This window comes from Carcharodon carcharias, chromosome 19 (assembly GCF_017639515.1).
Source record: "Carcharodon carcharias isolate sCarCar2 chromosome 19, sCarCar2.pri, whole genome shotgun sequence".
In the NCBI taxonomy this organism is placed as follows: Eukaryota; Metazoa; Chordata; class Chondrichthyes; order Lamniformes; family Lamnidae; genus Carcharodon; species Carcharodon carcharias.
The window spans coordinates 32,678,913-32,694,069 of record NC_054485.1 but is presented as its reverse complement, the minus strand read 5'-3'; positions in this window follow the sequence as shown (position 1 = coordinate 32,694,069).

Genomic DNA, 15,157 nt, shown 5'->3' with positions numbered 1-15,157 from the left:
CACTGTGAGAGAGAGTATGTCGAAGTGCGAGAGAGAGAGAATGTCACAGTGAGAGAGAGCGAGAGAATGTCACAGAGAGAGAGAGAATGTCACAGTGAGAGCGAGAGACAATGTCACAGTGAGAGAGAGAGAGAATGTCACAGTGTGAGAGAGATAGAGAATAAATGTGACAGTGAGAGACAAAATGTCACATTGAGAGAGAGAATGTCATAGTGAGAGAGGCAATGTCACAGTGAGAGAGAGAGCGAGAGAATGTCACAGTGAGAGAGAAGAGAATGTCACAGTGAGAGAGAGAGAGAATGTCACAGTGTGAGAGAGAGAATGAGAATGTCGCAGTGAGAGAGAGAGAGAGAATGTCACAGTGAGAGAGCGAGAGAGGGAATGTCACTGAGAGAGAGAGAATGTCACAGTGAGAGAGAGAGAATGTCACAGTGAGAGAGAGAGAATGTAACAGTGAGAGAGAGAGAATGTCACTGTGAGAGTGAGATAGAGAATGTCACAGTGAGAGAGAGTGAGAATGTCACAGTGAGAGAGAGAGCGAGAGAATGTCACAGTGAGAGAGAAGAGAATGTCACAGTGAGAGAGAGAGAGATTGTCACAGTGTGAGAGAGAGAAAGAGAATGTCGCAGTGAGAGAGAGAGAGAGAATGTCACTGTGAGAGAGAGAGAGAGAATGTCACTGTGAGAGAGAGAGAGAATGTCACAGTGAGAGAGCGAGAGAGGGAATGTCACTGAGAGAGAGAGAATCTCACAGTGAGAGAGAGAGAATGTCACAGTGAGAGAGAGAGAATGTCACAGTGAGAGAGAGAGAGATGGTCACAGTGAGAGAGAGAGAAGGTCACAGTGAGAGAGAGAGAGAGAATGTCATAGTGAGAGAGAGAGAGAATGTCACAGTGAGAGAGAGAGAGAGAGAAAATGTGACAGTGAGAGAAAAAATGTCACAGTGAGAGAGAGAATGTCACAGTGAGAGAGAGAGAGAGAGAGAAAATGTCACAGTGAGCGAGAAAATGTCACAGTGAGAGAGAGAATGTCACAGTGAGAGAGAGAATGTCACAGTGAGAGAGGGAATGTCACAGTGAGAGAGAGAGAGAGAGAGAGAGAATGTCACAGTGAGAGAGAGAGAAGAGAATGTCACAGTGAGAGAGAAAGAGAATGTCACAGTGAGAGAGAGAGAGAGAATGTCACTGTGAGTGAGAGAGAGAGAGAGAGAATGTCACAGTGTGAGAGAGAGAAAGAGAATGTCGCAGTGAGAGAGAGAGAGAGAATGTCACTGTGTGAGAGAGAGAGAGAGAATGTCACAGTGAGAGAGCGAGAGAGGGAATGTCACAGTGAGAGAGAGAGAATGTCACATTGAGAGAGAGAGAGAGAATGTCATAGTGAGGGAGAGAGAGAATGTCACAGTGAGAGCGAGAGAGAGAATGTCACAGTGAGAGAGAGAGAGAGAATGTCACAGTGAGTGAGAGCGACAGAATGTCACAGTGAGAGAGAGAGAGAGAATGTCAGTGAGAGAGAGCGAGAGAATGTCACAGTGAGAGAGAGCGAGTGAATGTTACATTGAGAGAGGATGTCACAGTGAGAGAGAGAGAGAATGTCACGTTGAGAGAGAGAGATAGAATGTCATAATGAGAGAGAGGGAGAATGTCACAGTGAGAGAGAGAGAGGGAATGTCACAGTGAGAGAGAGCGACAGAATGTCACAGTGAGAGAGAGCGAGAGAATGTCTGTGAGAGAGCGCGAGAGAATGTCACAGTGAGAGAGGATGTCACAGTGAGAGAGAGAGAGAATGTCACAGTGAGAGAGAGTGAGAATGTCACAGTGAGAGAGAGAAAGTCACAGTGAGAGAGAGGGAGAGAATGTCTCAGTGAGAGAGAGAGAGAGAATGTCACGGTGAGAGAGAGAGAGAGAATGTCACGGTGAGAGAGAGAATGTCACGGTGAGAGAGAGAATGTCACAGTGAGAGAGAGAAAGAGAGAAAATGTGACAGTGAGAGAGAGAATGTCACAGTGATAGAGAGAATGTCACAGTGAGAGAGAGAGCGAGAGAATGTCACAGTGAGAGAGAGAGAAGAGAATGTCACAGTGAGAGAGACAGAGAATGTCACAGTGTGAGAGAGAGAAAGAGAATGTCACAGTGAGAGAGAGAAAGAGAATGTCACTGTGAGAGAGAGAGAGAGAATGTCACAGTGAGAGAGAGAGAGAGGGAATGTCACAGTGAGAGAGAGAGAATGTCACTGAGAGAGAGAGAATGTCACTGAGAGAGAGAGAATGTCACAGTGAGAGAGAGAGAATGTCACAGTGAGAGAGAGAAAATGTCACAGTGAGAGAGAGAGAGAGAGAATGTCATAGTGAGAGAGAGAGAGAATGTCACAGTGAGAGAGGGCGACTGAATGTCACAGTGAGAGAGAGCGAGAGAATGTCAGTGAGCGAGTGCGAGAGAATGTCACAGTGAGAGAGAGCGAATGAATGTCACAGTGAGAGAGGATGTCACAGTGAGAGAGAGAGAGAATGTCACAGTGAGAGAGAGTGAGAATGTTACAGTGAGAGTGAGAATGTCACAGTGAGAGAGAGAGAGAATGTCACTGAGAGAGAGAGAGAGAATGTCACAGTGAGAGAGAGAGAGAGAATGTCACTTAGAGAGAGAGAGGGAGAATGTCGAAGTGAGAGAGAGAGAGAATGTAACATTGAGAGAGAGAGAATGTCACTGTGAGAGAGAGAGAATGTCACTGTGAGAGAGAGTATGTCGAAGTGCGAGAGAGAGAGAATGTCACAGTGAGAGAGAGCGAGAGAATGTCACAGAGAGAGAGAGAATGTCACAGTGAGAGCGAGAGACAATGTCACAGTGAGAGAGAGAGAGAATGTCACAGTGTGAGAGAGATAGAGAATAAATGTGACAGTGAGAGACAAAATGTCACATTGAGAGAGAGAATGTCATAGTGAGAGAGAGAATGTGATAGTGAGAGAGAGAATGTCACAGTGAGAGAGGCAATGTCACAGTGAGAGAGAGAGCGAGAGAATGTCACAGTGAGAGAGAAGAGAATGTCACAGTGAGAGAGAGAGAGAATGTCACAGTGTGAGAGAGAGAATGAGAATGTCGCAGTGAGAGAGAGAGAGAGAATGTCACTGTGAGAGAGAGAGAGAGAATGTCACAGTGAGAGAGCGAGAGAGGGAATGTCACTGAGAGAGAGAGAATGTCACAGTGAGAGAGAGAGAATGTAACAGTGAGAGAGAGAGAATGTAACAGTGAGAGAGAGAGAATGTCACTGTGAGAGTGAGATAGAGAATGTCACAGTGAGAGAGAGTGAGAATGTCACAGTGAGAGAGAGAGCGAGAGAATGTCACAGTGAGAGAGAAGAGAATGTCACAGTGAGAGAGAGAGAGATTGTCACAGTGTGAGAGAGAGAAAGAGAATGTCGCAGTGAGAGAGAGAGAGAGAATGTCACTGTGAGAGAGAGAGAGAGAATGTCACTGTGAGAGAGAGAGAGAATGTCACAGTGAGAGAGCGAGAGAGGGAATGTCACTGAGAGAGAGAGAATCTCACAGTGAGAGAGAGAGAATGTCACAGTGAGAGAGAGAGAATGTCACAGTGAGAGAGAGAGAGATGGTCACAGTGAGAGAGAGAGAAGGTCACAGTGAGAGAGAGAGAGAGAATGTCATAGTGAGAGAGAGAGAGAATGTCACAGTGAGAGAGAGAGAGAGAGAAAATGTGACAGTGAGAGAAAAAATGTCACAGTGAGAGAGAGAATGTCACAGTGAGAGAGAGAGAGAGAGAGAAAATGTCACAGTGAGCGAGAAAATGTCACAGTGAGAGAGAGAATGTCACAGTGAGAGAGAGAATGTCACAGTGAGAGAGGGAATGTCACAGTGAGAGAGAGAGCGAGAGAATGTCACAGTGAGAGAGAGAGAAGAGAATGTCACAGTGAGAGAGAAAGAGAATGTCACAGTGAGAGAGAGAGAGAGAATGTCACTGTGAGTGAGAGAGAGAGAGAGAGAATGTCACAGTGTGAGAGAGAGAAAGAGAATGTCGCAGTGAGAGAGAGAGAGAGAATGTCACTGTGTGAGAGAGAGAGAGAGAATGTCACAGTGAGAGAGCGAGAGAGGGAATGTCACAGTGAGAGAGAGAGAATGTCACATTGAGAGAGAGAGAGAGAATGTCATAGTGAGGGAGAGAGAGAATGTCACAGTGAGAGCGAGAGAGAGAATGTCACAGTGAGAGCGAGAGAGAGAATGTCACAGTGAGAGAGAGAGAATGTCACAGTGAGAGAGAGAGAGAGAATGTCACAGTGAGTGAGAGCGACAGAATGTCACAGTGAGAGAGAGAGAGAGAATGTCAGTGAGAGAGAGCGAGAGAATGTCACAGTGAGAGAGAGCGAGTGAATGTTACATTGAGAGAGGATGTCACAGTGAGAGAGAGAGAGAATGTCACGTTGAGAGAGAGAGATAGAATGTCATAATGAGAGAGAGGGAGAATGTCACAGTGAGAGAGAGAGAGGGAATGTCACAGTGAGAGAGAGCGACAGAATGTCACAGTGAGAGAGAGCGAGAGAATGTCTGTGAGAGAGCGCGAGAGAATGTCACAGTGAGAGAGGATGTCACAGTGAGAGAGAGAGAGAATGTCACAGTGAGAGAGAGTGAGAATGTCACAGTGAGAGAGAGAAAGTCACAGTGAGAGAGAGGGAGAGAATGTCACAGTGAGAGAGAGAGAGAGAGAATGTCCCATTGAGAGAGAGAGAGAGAATGTCACGGTGAGAGAGAGAATGTCACGGTGAGAGAGAGAATGTCACAGTGAGAGAGAGAAAGAGAGAAAATGTGACAGTGAGAGAGAGAATGTCACAGTGATAGAGAGAATTTCACAGTGAGAGAGAGAGCGAGAGAATGTCACAGTGAGAGAGAGAGGGAATGTCACGTTGAGAGAGAGAGATAATGTCACAGTGAGAGAGAGAGAGAATGTCACAGTGAGAGAGAGAGAGAATGTCACAGAGAGAGAGAGAGAATGTCACAGTGAGAGAGAGAGAGAGGGAGAATGTCGAGGTGAGAGAGAGAGAGAGAGAATGTAATATTGAGAGAGAGAGAGAATGTCACAGTGTGAGAGAGAGAAAGAGAATGTCGCAGTGAGAGAGAGAGAGAGAATGTCACTGAGAGAGAGAGAGAGAATGTCACAGTGAGATAGCGAGAGAGGGAATGTCACTGAGAGAGAGAGAATGTCACAGTGAGAGAGAGAGAATGTCACAGTGAGAGAGAGGGAGAGAGAATGTCACAGTGAGAGACAGAGAGAGAGAATGTCACAGTGAGAGAGAGAGAATGTCACATTGAGAGAGAGAGAGAGAATGTCATAGTGAGGGAGAGAGAGAATGTCACAGTGAGAGCGAGAGAGAGAATGTCACAGTGAGAGAGAGCGACACAATGTCACAGTGAGAGAGAGCGAGAGAAAGTCAGTGAGAGAGAGCGAGTGAATGTCACAGTGAGAGAGGATGTCACAGTGAGAGTGAGAGAGGATGTCACAGTGAGAGAGAGAGAGAATGTCACAGTGAGAGAGAGAGAATGTCACAGTGAGAGAGAGAGAATGTCACAGTGAGAGAGAGAGAGAGAATGTCACATTGAGAGAGAGAGAGAGAATGTCACAGTAAGAGAGAGAATGTCACAGTGAGAGAGAGATGGATAGAAATTGTGACAGTGAGAGAGAAAATGTCACAGTGAGAGAGAAAATGTCACAGTGAGAGAGAGAATGTCACAGTGAGAGAGCGAATGTCACCGTGAGTGAGACAGCGAGAGAATGTCACAGTGAGAGAGAGAAAAGAGAATGTCACCGTGAGAGAGAGAGAGAATGTCACAGTGTGAGAGAGAGAAATAGAATGTCGCAGTGAGAGAGAGAGAGAATGTCACTGTGAGAGAGAGAGAGAGAATGTCACTGTGAGAGAGAGAGAGAGAATGTCACAGTGAGAGAGCGAGAGAGGGAATGTCACAGTGAGAGAGCGAGAGAGGAAATGTCACAGTGAGAGAGAGAGAATGTCACAGTGAGAGAGAGAGAGAGAATGTCACAGTGAGAGAGAGAGTCAAAATGTCACAGTGAGAGAGAGCGAGAGAATGTCACAGTGAGAGAGAGCGAGAGAATGTCACAGTGAGAGAGAGCGAGTGAATGTCACAGTGAGAGAGGATGTCACAGTGAGAGAGAGAGGGAATGTCACAGTGCGAGAGAGAGAAGGTCACAGTGAGAGAGAGAGAAGGTCACAGTGAGAGAGAGAGAGAGAATGTCATAGTGAGAGAGAGCGAGAATGCCCTAGTAAGAGAGAGAGAGAATGTCACAGTGAGTGCGAGAGAGAGAGAATGTCACAGTGAGAGAGAGCGACAGAATGTCTCAGTGAGAGAGCGAGAGAATGTCAGTGAGAGAGAGCGAGAGAATGTCACAGTGAGAGAGGATGTCACAGTGAGAGAGAGAGATTGTCACAGTGAGAGAGAGTGAGAATGTCACAGTCATTGAGAGAATGTCGCAGTGAGAGAGAGAGAGAGAATGTCGCAGTGAGAGAGGGAGAGAGAATGTCGCAGTGAGAGAGAGAGAGAGAGAATGTCACTGAGAGAGAGAGAGAGAGAATGTCACATTGAGAGAGAGAGAGAGAATGTCACAGTGAGAGAGAGCGAGAGAATGTCACAGTGAGAGAGAGCGAGTGAATGTCACAGTGAGAGAGGATGTCACAGTGAGAGAGAGAGAGAATGTCACAGTGAGAGAGAATGTCACAGTGAGAGAGAGAGAATGTCACAGTGAGAGAGAGAGAAGGTCACAGTGAGAGAGAGAGAAGGTCACAGTGAGAGAGAGAGAGAGAATGTCATAGTGAGAGAGAGAGAGAATGCCCTAGTGAGAGAGAGAGAGAATGTCACAGTGAGAGAGAGAGAGAGAGAATGTCACAGTGAGAGAGAGCGACAGAATGTCTCAGTGAGAGAGCGACAGAATGTCTCAGTGAGAGAGCGACAGAATGTCTCAGTGAGAGAGCGACAGAATGTCTCAGTGAGAGAGCGAGAGAATGTCAGTGAGAGAGAGCGAGAGAACGTCACAGTGAGAGAGCGCGACTGAATGTCACAGTGAGAGAGGATGTCACAGTGAGAGAGAGAGAGAATGTCACAGTAAGAGAGAGTGAGAATGTCACAGTGAGAGAGAGAGAATGTCGCAGTGAGAGAGAGAGAGAGAATGTCGCAGTGAGAGAGAGAGAGAGAATGTCGCAGTGAGAGAGAGAGAGAGAATGTCGCAGTGAGAGAGAGAGAGAGAATGTCGCAGTGAGAGAGAGAGAGAGAGAATGTCACTGAGAGAGAGAGAGAATGTCACTGAGAGAGAGAGAGAATGTCACATTGAGAGAGAGAGAATGTCACAGTGAGAGAGAGAGAGAGAAAATGTGACAGTGAGAGAAAAAATGTCACAGTGAGAGAGAGAATGTCACAGTGAGAGAGAGAGAGAGAGAAAATGTCACAGTGAGCGAGAAAATGTCACAGTGAGAGAGAGAATGTCACAGTGAGGGAGAGAATGTCACAGTGAGAGAGAGAATGTCACAGTGAGAGTGGGAATGTCACAGTGAGAGAGAGAGATTGTCACAGTGTGAGAGGGAGAAAGAGAATGTCGCAGTGAGAGAGAGAAAGAATGTCACAGTGAGAGAGCGAGAGAGGGAATGTCACTGAGAGAGAGAGAATGTCACAGTGAGAGAGAGAGAGAGAATGTCACAGTGAGAGAGAGAGAATGTCACAGTGAGAGAGAGAGAATGTCACAGTGAGAGAGAGAGAGAGAATGTCACAGTGAGAGAGCGAGAGAGGGAATGTCACAGTGAGAGAGAGAGAATGTCACAGTGAGAGAGAGAGAGAGAATGTCACAGTGAGAGAGAGAGAGAGAATGTCACAGTGAGAGAGCGAGAGAGGGAATGTCACAGAGAGAGAGAATGTCATAGTGAGAGAGAGAGAATGTCACAGTGAGTGAGAGAGAATGTCACAGTGAGAGAGAGAGAGAGAATGTCACATTGAGAGAGAGAGAGAGAGAATGTCACATTGAGAGAGAGAGAGAGAATGTCACAGTGAGAGAGAGAATGTCACAGTGAGAGAGAGATGGAGAGAAAATGTGACAGTGAGAGAGAAAATGTCACAGTGAGAGAGAGAATGTCACAGTGAGAGAGCGAATGTCACCGTGAGAGAGACAACGAGAGAATGTCACAGTGAGAGAGAGAAAAGAGAATGTCACTGTGAGAGAGAGAGAGAATGTCACAGTGTGAGAGAGAGAAATAGAATGTCGCAGTGAGAGAGAGAGAATGTCACTGTGAGAGAGAGAGAGAGAATGTCACTGTGAGAGAGAGAGAGAGAATGTCACAGTGAGAGAGCGAGAGAGGGAATGTCACAGTGAGAGAGAGAGAATGTCACAGTGAGAGAGAGAGAATGTCACAGTGAGAGAGAGAGAGAGAATGTCACAGTGAGAGAGAGCGACAAAATGTCACAGTGAGAGAGCGAGAGAATGTCACAGTGAGAGAGAGCGAGAGAATGTCACAGTGAGAGAGAGCGAGTGAATGTCACAGTGAGAGAGGATGTCACAGTGAGAGAGAAAGAGAATGTCACAGTGCGAGAGAGAGAACGTCACAGTGAGAGAGAGAGAAGGTCACAGTGAGAGAGAGAGAGAGAATGTCATAGTGAGAGAGAGCGAGAATGCCCTAGTGAGAGAGAGAGAGAATGTCACAGTTAGTGAGAGAGAGAGAGAATGTCACAGTGAGAGAGAGAGAGAATGTCAGTGAGAGAGAGCGAGAGAATGTCACAGTGAGAGAGAGCGACTGAATGTCACAGTGAGAGAGGATGTCACAGTGAGAGAGAGAGATTGTCTCAGTGAGAGAGAGTGAGAATGTCACAGTCAGAGAGAGAATGTCGCAGTGAGAGAGAGAGAGAGAATGTCGCAGTGAGAGAGAGAGAGAGAGAATGTCACATTGAGAGAGAGAGAGAGAGAATGTCACATTGAGAGAGAGAGAGAGAATGTCACAGTGAGAGAGAGCGAGAGAATGTCACAGTGAGAGAGAGCGAGTGAATGTCACAGTGAGAGAGGATGTCACAGTGAGAGAGAGAGAGAGAATGTCACAGTGAGAGAGAGAGAGAGAGAATGTCACAGTGAGAGAGAGCGACAGAATGTCTCAGTGAGAGAGCGAGAGAATGTCAGTGAGAGAGAGCGAGAGAATGTCACAGTGAGAGAGAGCGACTGAATGTCACAGTGAGAGAGGATGTCACAGTGAGAGAGAGAGAGAATGTCACAGTAAGAGAGAGTGAGAATGTCACAGTGAGAGAGAGAGAATGTCGCAGTGAGAGAGAGAGAGAGAATGTCACAGTGAGAGAGAGAGAGAGAATGTCGCAGTGAGAGAGAGAGAGAGAGAATGTCACTGAGAGAGAGAGAGAGAGAATGTCACTGAGAGAGAGAGAGAGAGAATGTCACTGAGAGAGAGAGAGAGAGAATGTCACAGAGAGAGAGAGAGAGAATGTCACTGAGAGAGAGAGAGAATGTCACTGAGAGAGAGAGAGAATGTCAATGAGAGAGAGAGAGAATGTCACATTGAGAGAGAGAGAATGTCACAGTGAGAGAGAGAGAGATGGTCACAGTGAGAGAGAGAGAAGGTCACAGTGAGAGAGAGAGAGAGAATGTCATAGTGAGAGAGAGAGAGAATGTCACAGAGAGAGAGTGAGAGAGAAAATGTGACAGTGAGAGAAAAAATGTCACAGTGAGAGAGAGAATGTCACAGTGAGAGAGAGAGAGAGAGAGAAAAAGTCACAGTGAGCGAGAAAATGTCACAGTGAGAGAGAGAATGTCACAGTGAGAGAGAGAATGTCACAGTGAGAGAGAGAAGTCACAGTGAGAGTGGGAATGTCACAGTGAGAGAGAGAGAATGTCACAGTGAGAGAGAGAGAGAGAATGTCACAGTGAGTGAGAGCGACAGAATGTCACAGTGAGAGAGAGAGAGAGAATGTCAGTGAGAGAGAGCGAGAGAATGTCACAGTGAGAGAGCGAGTGAATGTTACATTGAGAGAGGATGTCACAGTGAGAGAGAGAGAGAATGTCACGTTGAGAGAGAGAGATAGAATGTCATAATGAGAGAGAGGGAGAATGTCACAGTGAGAGAGAGAGAGGGAATGTCACAGTGAGAGAGAGCGACAGAATGTCACAGTGAGAGAGAGCGAGAGAATGTCTGTGAGAGAGCGCGAGAGAATGTCACAGTGAGAGAGGATGTCACAGTGAGAGAGAGAGAGAATGTCACAGTGAGAGAGAGTGAGAATGTCACAGTGAGAGAGAGAAAGTCACAGTGAGAGAGAGGGAGAGAATGTCACAGTGAGAGAGAGAGAGAGAGAATGTCCCATTGAGAGAGAGAGAGAGAATGTCACGGTGAGAGAGAGAATGTCACGGTGAGAGAGAGAATGTCACAGTGAGAGAGAGAAAGAGAGAAAATGTGACAGTGAGAGAATGTCACAGTGATAGAGAGAATTTCACAGTGAGAGAGAGAGCGAGAGAATGTCACAGTGAGAGAGAGAGGGAATGTCACGTTGAGAGAGAGAGATAATGTCACAGTGAGAGAGAGAGAGAATGTCACAGTGAGAGAGAGAGAGAATGTCACAGAGAGAGAGAGAGAATGTCACAGTGAGAGAGAGAGAGAGGGAGAATGTCGAGGTGAGAGAGAGAGAGAGAGAATGTAATATTGAGAGAGAGAGAGAATGTCACAGTGTGAGAGAGAGAAAGAGAATGTCGCAGTGAGAGAGAGAGAGAGAATGTCACTGAGAGAGAGAGAGAGAATGTCACAGTGAGATAGCGAGAGAGGGAATGTCACTGAGAGAGAGAGAATGTCACAGTGAGAGAGAGAGAATGTCACAGTGAGAGAGAGGGAGAGAGAATGTCACAGTGAGAGACAGAGAGAGAGAATGTCACAGTGAGAGAGAGAGAATGTCACATTGAGAGAGAGAGAGAGAATGTCATAGTGAGGGAGAGAGAGAATGTCACAGTGAGAGCGAGAGAGAGAATGTCACAGTGAGAGAGAGCGACACAATGTCACAGTGAGAGAGAGCGAGAGAAAGTCAGTGAGAGAGAGCGAGTGAATGTCACAGTGAGAGAGGATGTCACAGTGAGAGTGAGAGAGGATGTCACAGTGAGAGAGAGAGAGAATGTCACAGTGAGAGAGAGAGAATGTCACAGTGAGAGAGAGAGAATGTCACAGTGAGAGAGAGAGAGAGAATGTCACATTGAGAGAGAGAGAGAGAATGTCACAGTAAGAGAGAGAATGTCACAGTGAGAGAGAGATGGATAGAAATTGTGACAGTGAGAGAGAAAATGTCACAGTGAGAGAGAAAATGTCACAGTGAGAGAGAGAATGTCACAGTGAGAGAGCGAATGTCACCGTGAGTGAGACAGCGAGAGAATGTCACAGTGAGAGAGAGAAAAGAGAATGTCACCGTGAGAGAGAGAGAGAATGTCACAGTGTGAGAGAGAGAAATAGAATGTCGCAGTGAGAGAGAGAGAGAATGTCACTGTGAGAGAGAGAGAGAGAATGTCACTGTGAGAGAGAGAGAGAGAATGTCACAGTGAGAGAGCGAGAGAGGGAATGTCACAGTGAGAGAGCGAGAGAGGAAATGTCACAGTGAGAGAGAGAGAATGTCACAGTGAGAGAGAGAGAGAGAATGTCACAGTGAGAGAGAGCGTCAAAATGTCACAGTGAGAGAGAGCGAGAGAATGTCACAGTGAGAGAGAGCGAGAGAATGTCACAGTGAGAGAGAGCGAGTGAATGTCACAGTGAGAGAGGATGTCACAGTGAGAGAGAGAGGGAATGTCACAGTGCGAGAGAGAGAAGGTCACAGTGAGAGAGAGAGAAGGTCACAGTGAGAGAGAGAGAGAGAATGTCATAGTGAGAGAGAGCGAGAATGCCCTAGTAAGAGAGAGAGAGAATGTCACAGTGAGTGCGAGAGAGAGAGAATGTCACAGTGAGAGAGAGCGACAGAATGTCTCAGTGAGAGAGCGACAGAATGTCTCAGTGAGAGAGCGAGAGAATGTCAGTGAGAGAGAGCGAGAGAATGTCACAGTGAGAGAGGATGTCACAGTGAGAGAGAGAGATTGTCACAGTGAGAGAGAGTGAGAATGTCACAGTCATTGAGAGAATGTCGCAGTGAGAGAGAGAGAGAGAATGTCGCAGTGAGAGAGGGAGAGAGAATGTCGCAGTGAGAGAGAGAGAGAGAGAATGTCACTGAGAGAGAGAGAGAGAGAATGTCACATTGAGAGAGAGAGAGAGAATGTCACAGTGAGAGAGAGCGAGAGAATGTCACAGTGAGAGAGAGCGAGTGAATGTCACAGTGAGAGAGGATGTCACAGTGAGAGAGAGAGAGAATGTCACAGTGAGAGAGAGAGAATGTCACAGTGAGAGAGAGAGAATGTCACAGTGAGAGAGAGAGAAGGTCACAGTGAGAGAGAGAGAAGGTCACAGTGAGAGAGAGAGAGAGAATGTCATAGTGAGAGAGAGAGAGAATGCCCTAGTGAGAGAGAGAGAGAATGTCACAGTGAGAGAGAGAGAGAGAGAATGTCACAGTGAGAGAGAGCGACAGAATGTCACAGTGAGAGAGAGCGACAGAATGTCTCAGTGAGAGAGCGACAGAATGTCTCAGTGAGAGAGCGACAGAATGTCTCAGTGAGAGAGCGACAGAATGTCTCAGTGAGAGAGCGAGAGAATGTCAGTGAGAGAGAGCGAGAGAACGTCACAGTGAGAGAGCGCGACTGAATGTCACAGTGAGAGAGGATGTCACAGTGAGAGAGAGAGAGAATGTCACAGTAAGAGAGAGTGAGAATGTCACAGTGAGAGAGAGAGAATGTCGCAGTGAGAGAGAGAGAGAGAATGTCGCAGTGAGAGAGAGAGAGAGAATGTCGCAGTGAGAGAGAGAGAGAGAATGTCGCAGTGAGAGAGAGAGAGAGAGAATGTCACTGAGAGAGAGAGAGAATGTCACTGAGAGAGAGAGAGAATGTCACATTGAGAGAGAGAGAATGTCACAGTGAGAGAGAGAGAGATGGTCACAGTGAGAGAGAGAGAAGGTCACAGTGAGAGAGAGAGAGAGAATGTCATAGTGAGAGAGGGAGAGAATGTCACAGTGAGAGAGAGAGAGAGAAAATGTGACAGTGAGAGAAAAAATGTCACAGTGAGAGAGAGAATGTCACAGTGAGAGAGAGAGAGAGAGAAAATGTCACAGTGAGCGAGAAAATGTCACAGTGAGAGAGAGAATGTCACAGTGAGAGAGAGAATGTCACAGTGAGAGAGAGAATGTCACAGTGAGAGTGGGAATGTCACAGTGAGAGAGAGAGATTGTCACAGTGTGAGAGGGAGAAAGAGAATGTCGCAGTGAGAGAGAGAAAGAATGTCACAGTGAGAGAGCGAGAGAGGGAATGTCACTGAGAGAGAGAGAATGTCACAGTGAGAGAGAGAGAGAGAATGTCACAGTGAGAGAGAGAGAATGTCACAGTGAGAGAGAGAGAATGTCACAGTGAGAGAGAGAGAGAGAATGTCACAGTGAGAGAGCGAGAGAGGGAATGTCACAGTGAGAGAGAGAGAATGTCACAGTGAGAGAGAGAGAGAGAATGTCACAGTGAGAGAGAGAGAGAGAATGTCACAGTGAGAGAGCGAGAGAGGGAATGTCACAGAGAGAGAGAATGTCATAGTGAGAGAGAGAGAATGTCACAGTGAGTGAGAGAGAATGTCACAGTGAGAGAGAGAGAGAGAATGTCACATTGAGAGAGAGAGAGAGAGAATGTCACATTGAGAGAGAGAGAGAGAATGTCACAGTGAGAGAGAGAATGTCACAGTGAGAGAGAGATGGAGAGAAAATGTGACAGTGAGAGAGAAAATGTCACAGTGAGAGAGAGAATGTCACAGTGAGAGAGCGAATGTCACCGTGAGAGAGACAACGAGAGAATGTCACAGTGAGAGAGAGAAAAGAGAATGTCACTGTGAGAGAGAGAGAGAATGTCACAGTGTGAGAGAGAGAAATAGAATGTCGCAGTGAGAGAGAGAGAATGTCACTGTGAGAGAGAGAGAGAGAATGTCACTGTGAGAGAGAGAGAGAGAATGTCACAGTGAGAGAGCGAGAGAGGGAATGTCACAGTGAGAGAGAGAGAATGTCACAGTGAGAGAGAGAGAATGTCACAGTGAGAGAGAGAGAGAGAATGTCACAGTGAGAGAGAGCGACAAAATGTCACAGTGAGAGAGCGAGAGAATGTCACAGAGAGAGAGCGAGAGAATGTCACAGTGAGAGAGAGCGAGTGAATGTCACAGTGAGAGAGGATGTCACAGTGAGAGAGAAAGAGAATGTCACAGTGCGAGAGAGAGAACGTCACAGTGAGAGAGAGAGAAGGTCACAGTGAGAGAGAGAGAGAGAATGTCATAGTGAGAGAGAGCGAGAATGCCCTAGTGAGAGAGAGAGAGAATGTCACAGTTAGTGAGAGAGAGAGAGAATGTCACAGTGAGAGAGAGAGAGAATGTCAGTGAGAGAGAGCGAGAGAATGTCACAGTGAGAGAGAGCGACTGAATGTCACAGTGAGAGAGGATGTCACAGTGAGAGAGAGAGATTGTCTCAGTGAGAGAGAGTGAGAATGTCACAGTCAGAGAGAGAATGTCGCAGTGAGAGAGAGAGAGAGAATGTCGCAGTGAGAGAGAGAGAGAGAGAATGTCACATTGAGAGAGAGAGAGAGAGAATGTCACATTGAGAGAGAGAGAGAGAATGTCACAGTGAGAGAGAGCGAGAGAATGTCACAGTGAGAGAGAGCGAGTGAATGTCACAGTGAGAGAGGATGTCACAGTGAGAGAGAGAGAGAGAATGTCACAGTGAGAGAGAGAGAGAGAGAATGTCACAGTGAGAGAGAGCGACAGAATGTCTCAGTGAGAGAGCGACAGAATGTCTCAGTGAGAGAGCGAGAGAATGTCAGTGAGAGAGAGCGAGAGAATGTCACAGTGAGAGAGAGCGACTGAATGTCACAGTGAGAGAGGATGTCACAGTGAGAGAGAGAGAGAATGTCACAGTAAGAGAGAGTGAGAATGTCACAGTGAGAGAGAGAGAATGTCGCAGTGAGAGAGAGAGAGAGAATGTCACAGTGAGAGAGAGAGAGAGAATGTCGCAGTGAGAGAGAGAGAGAGAGAATGTCACTGAG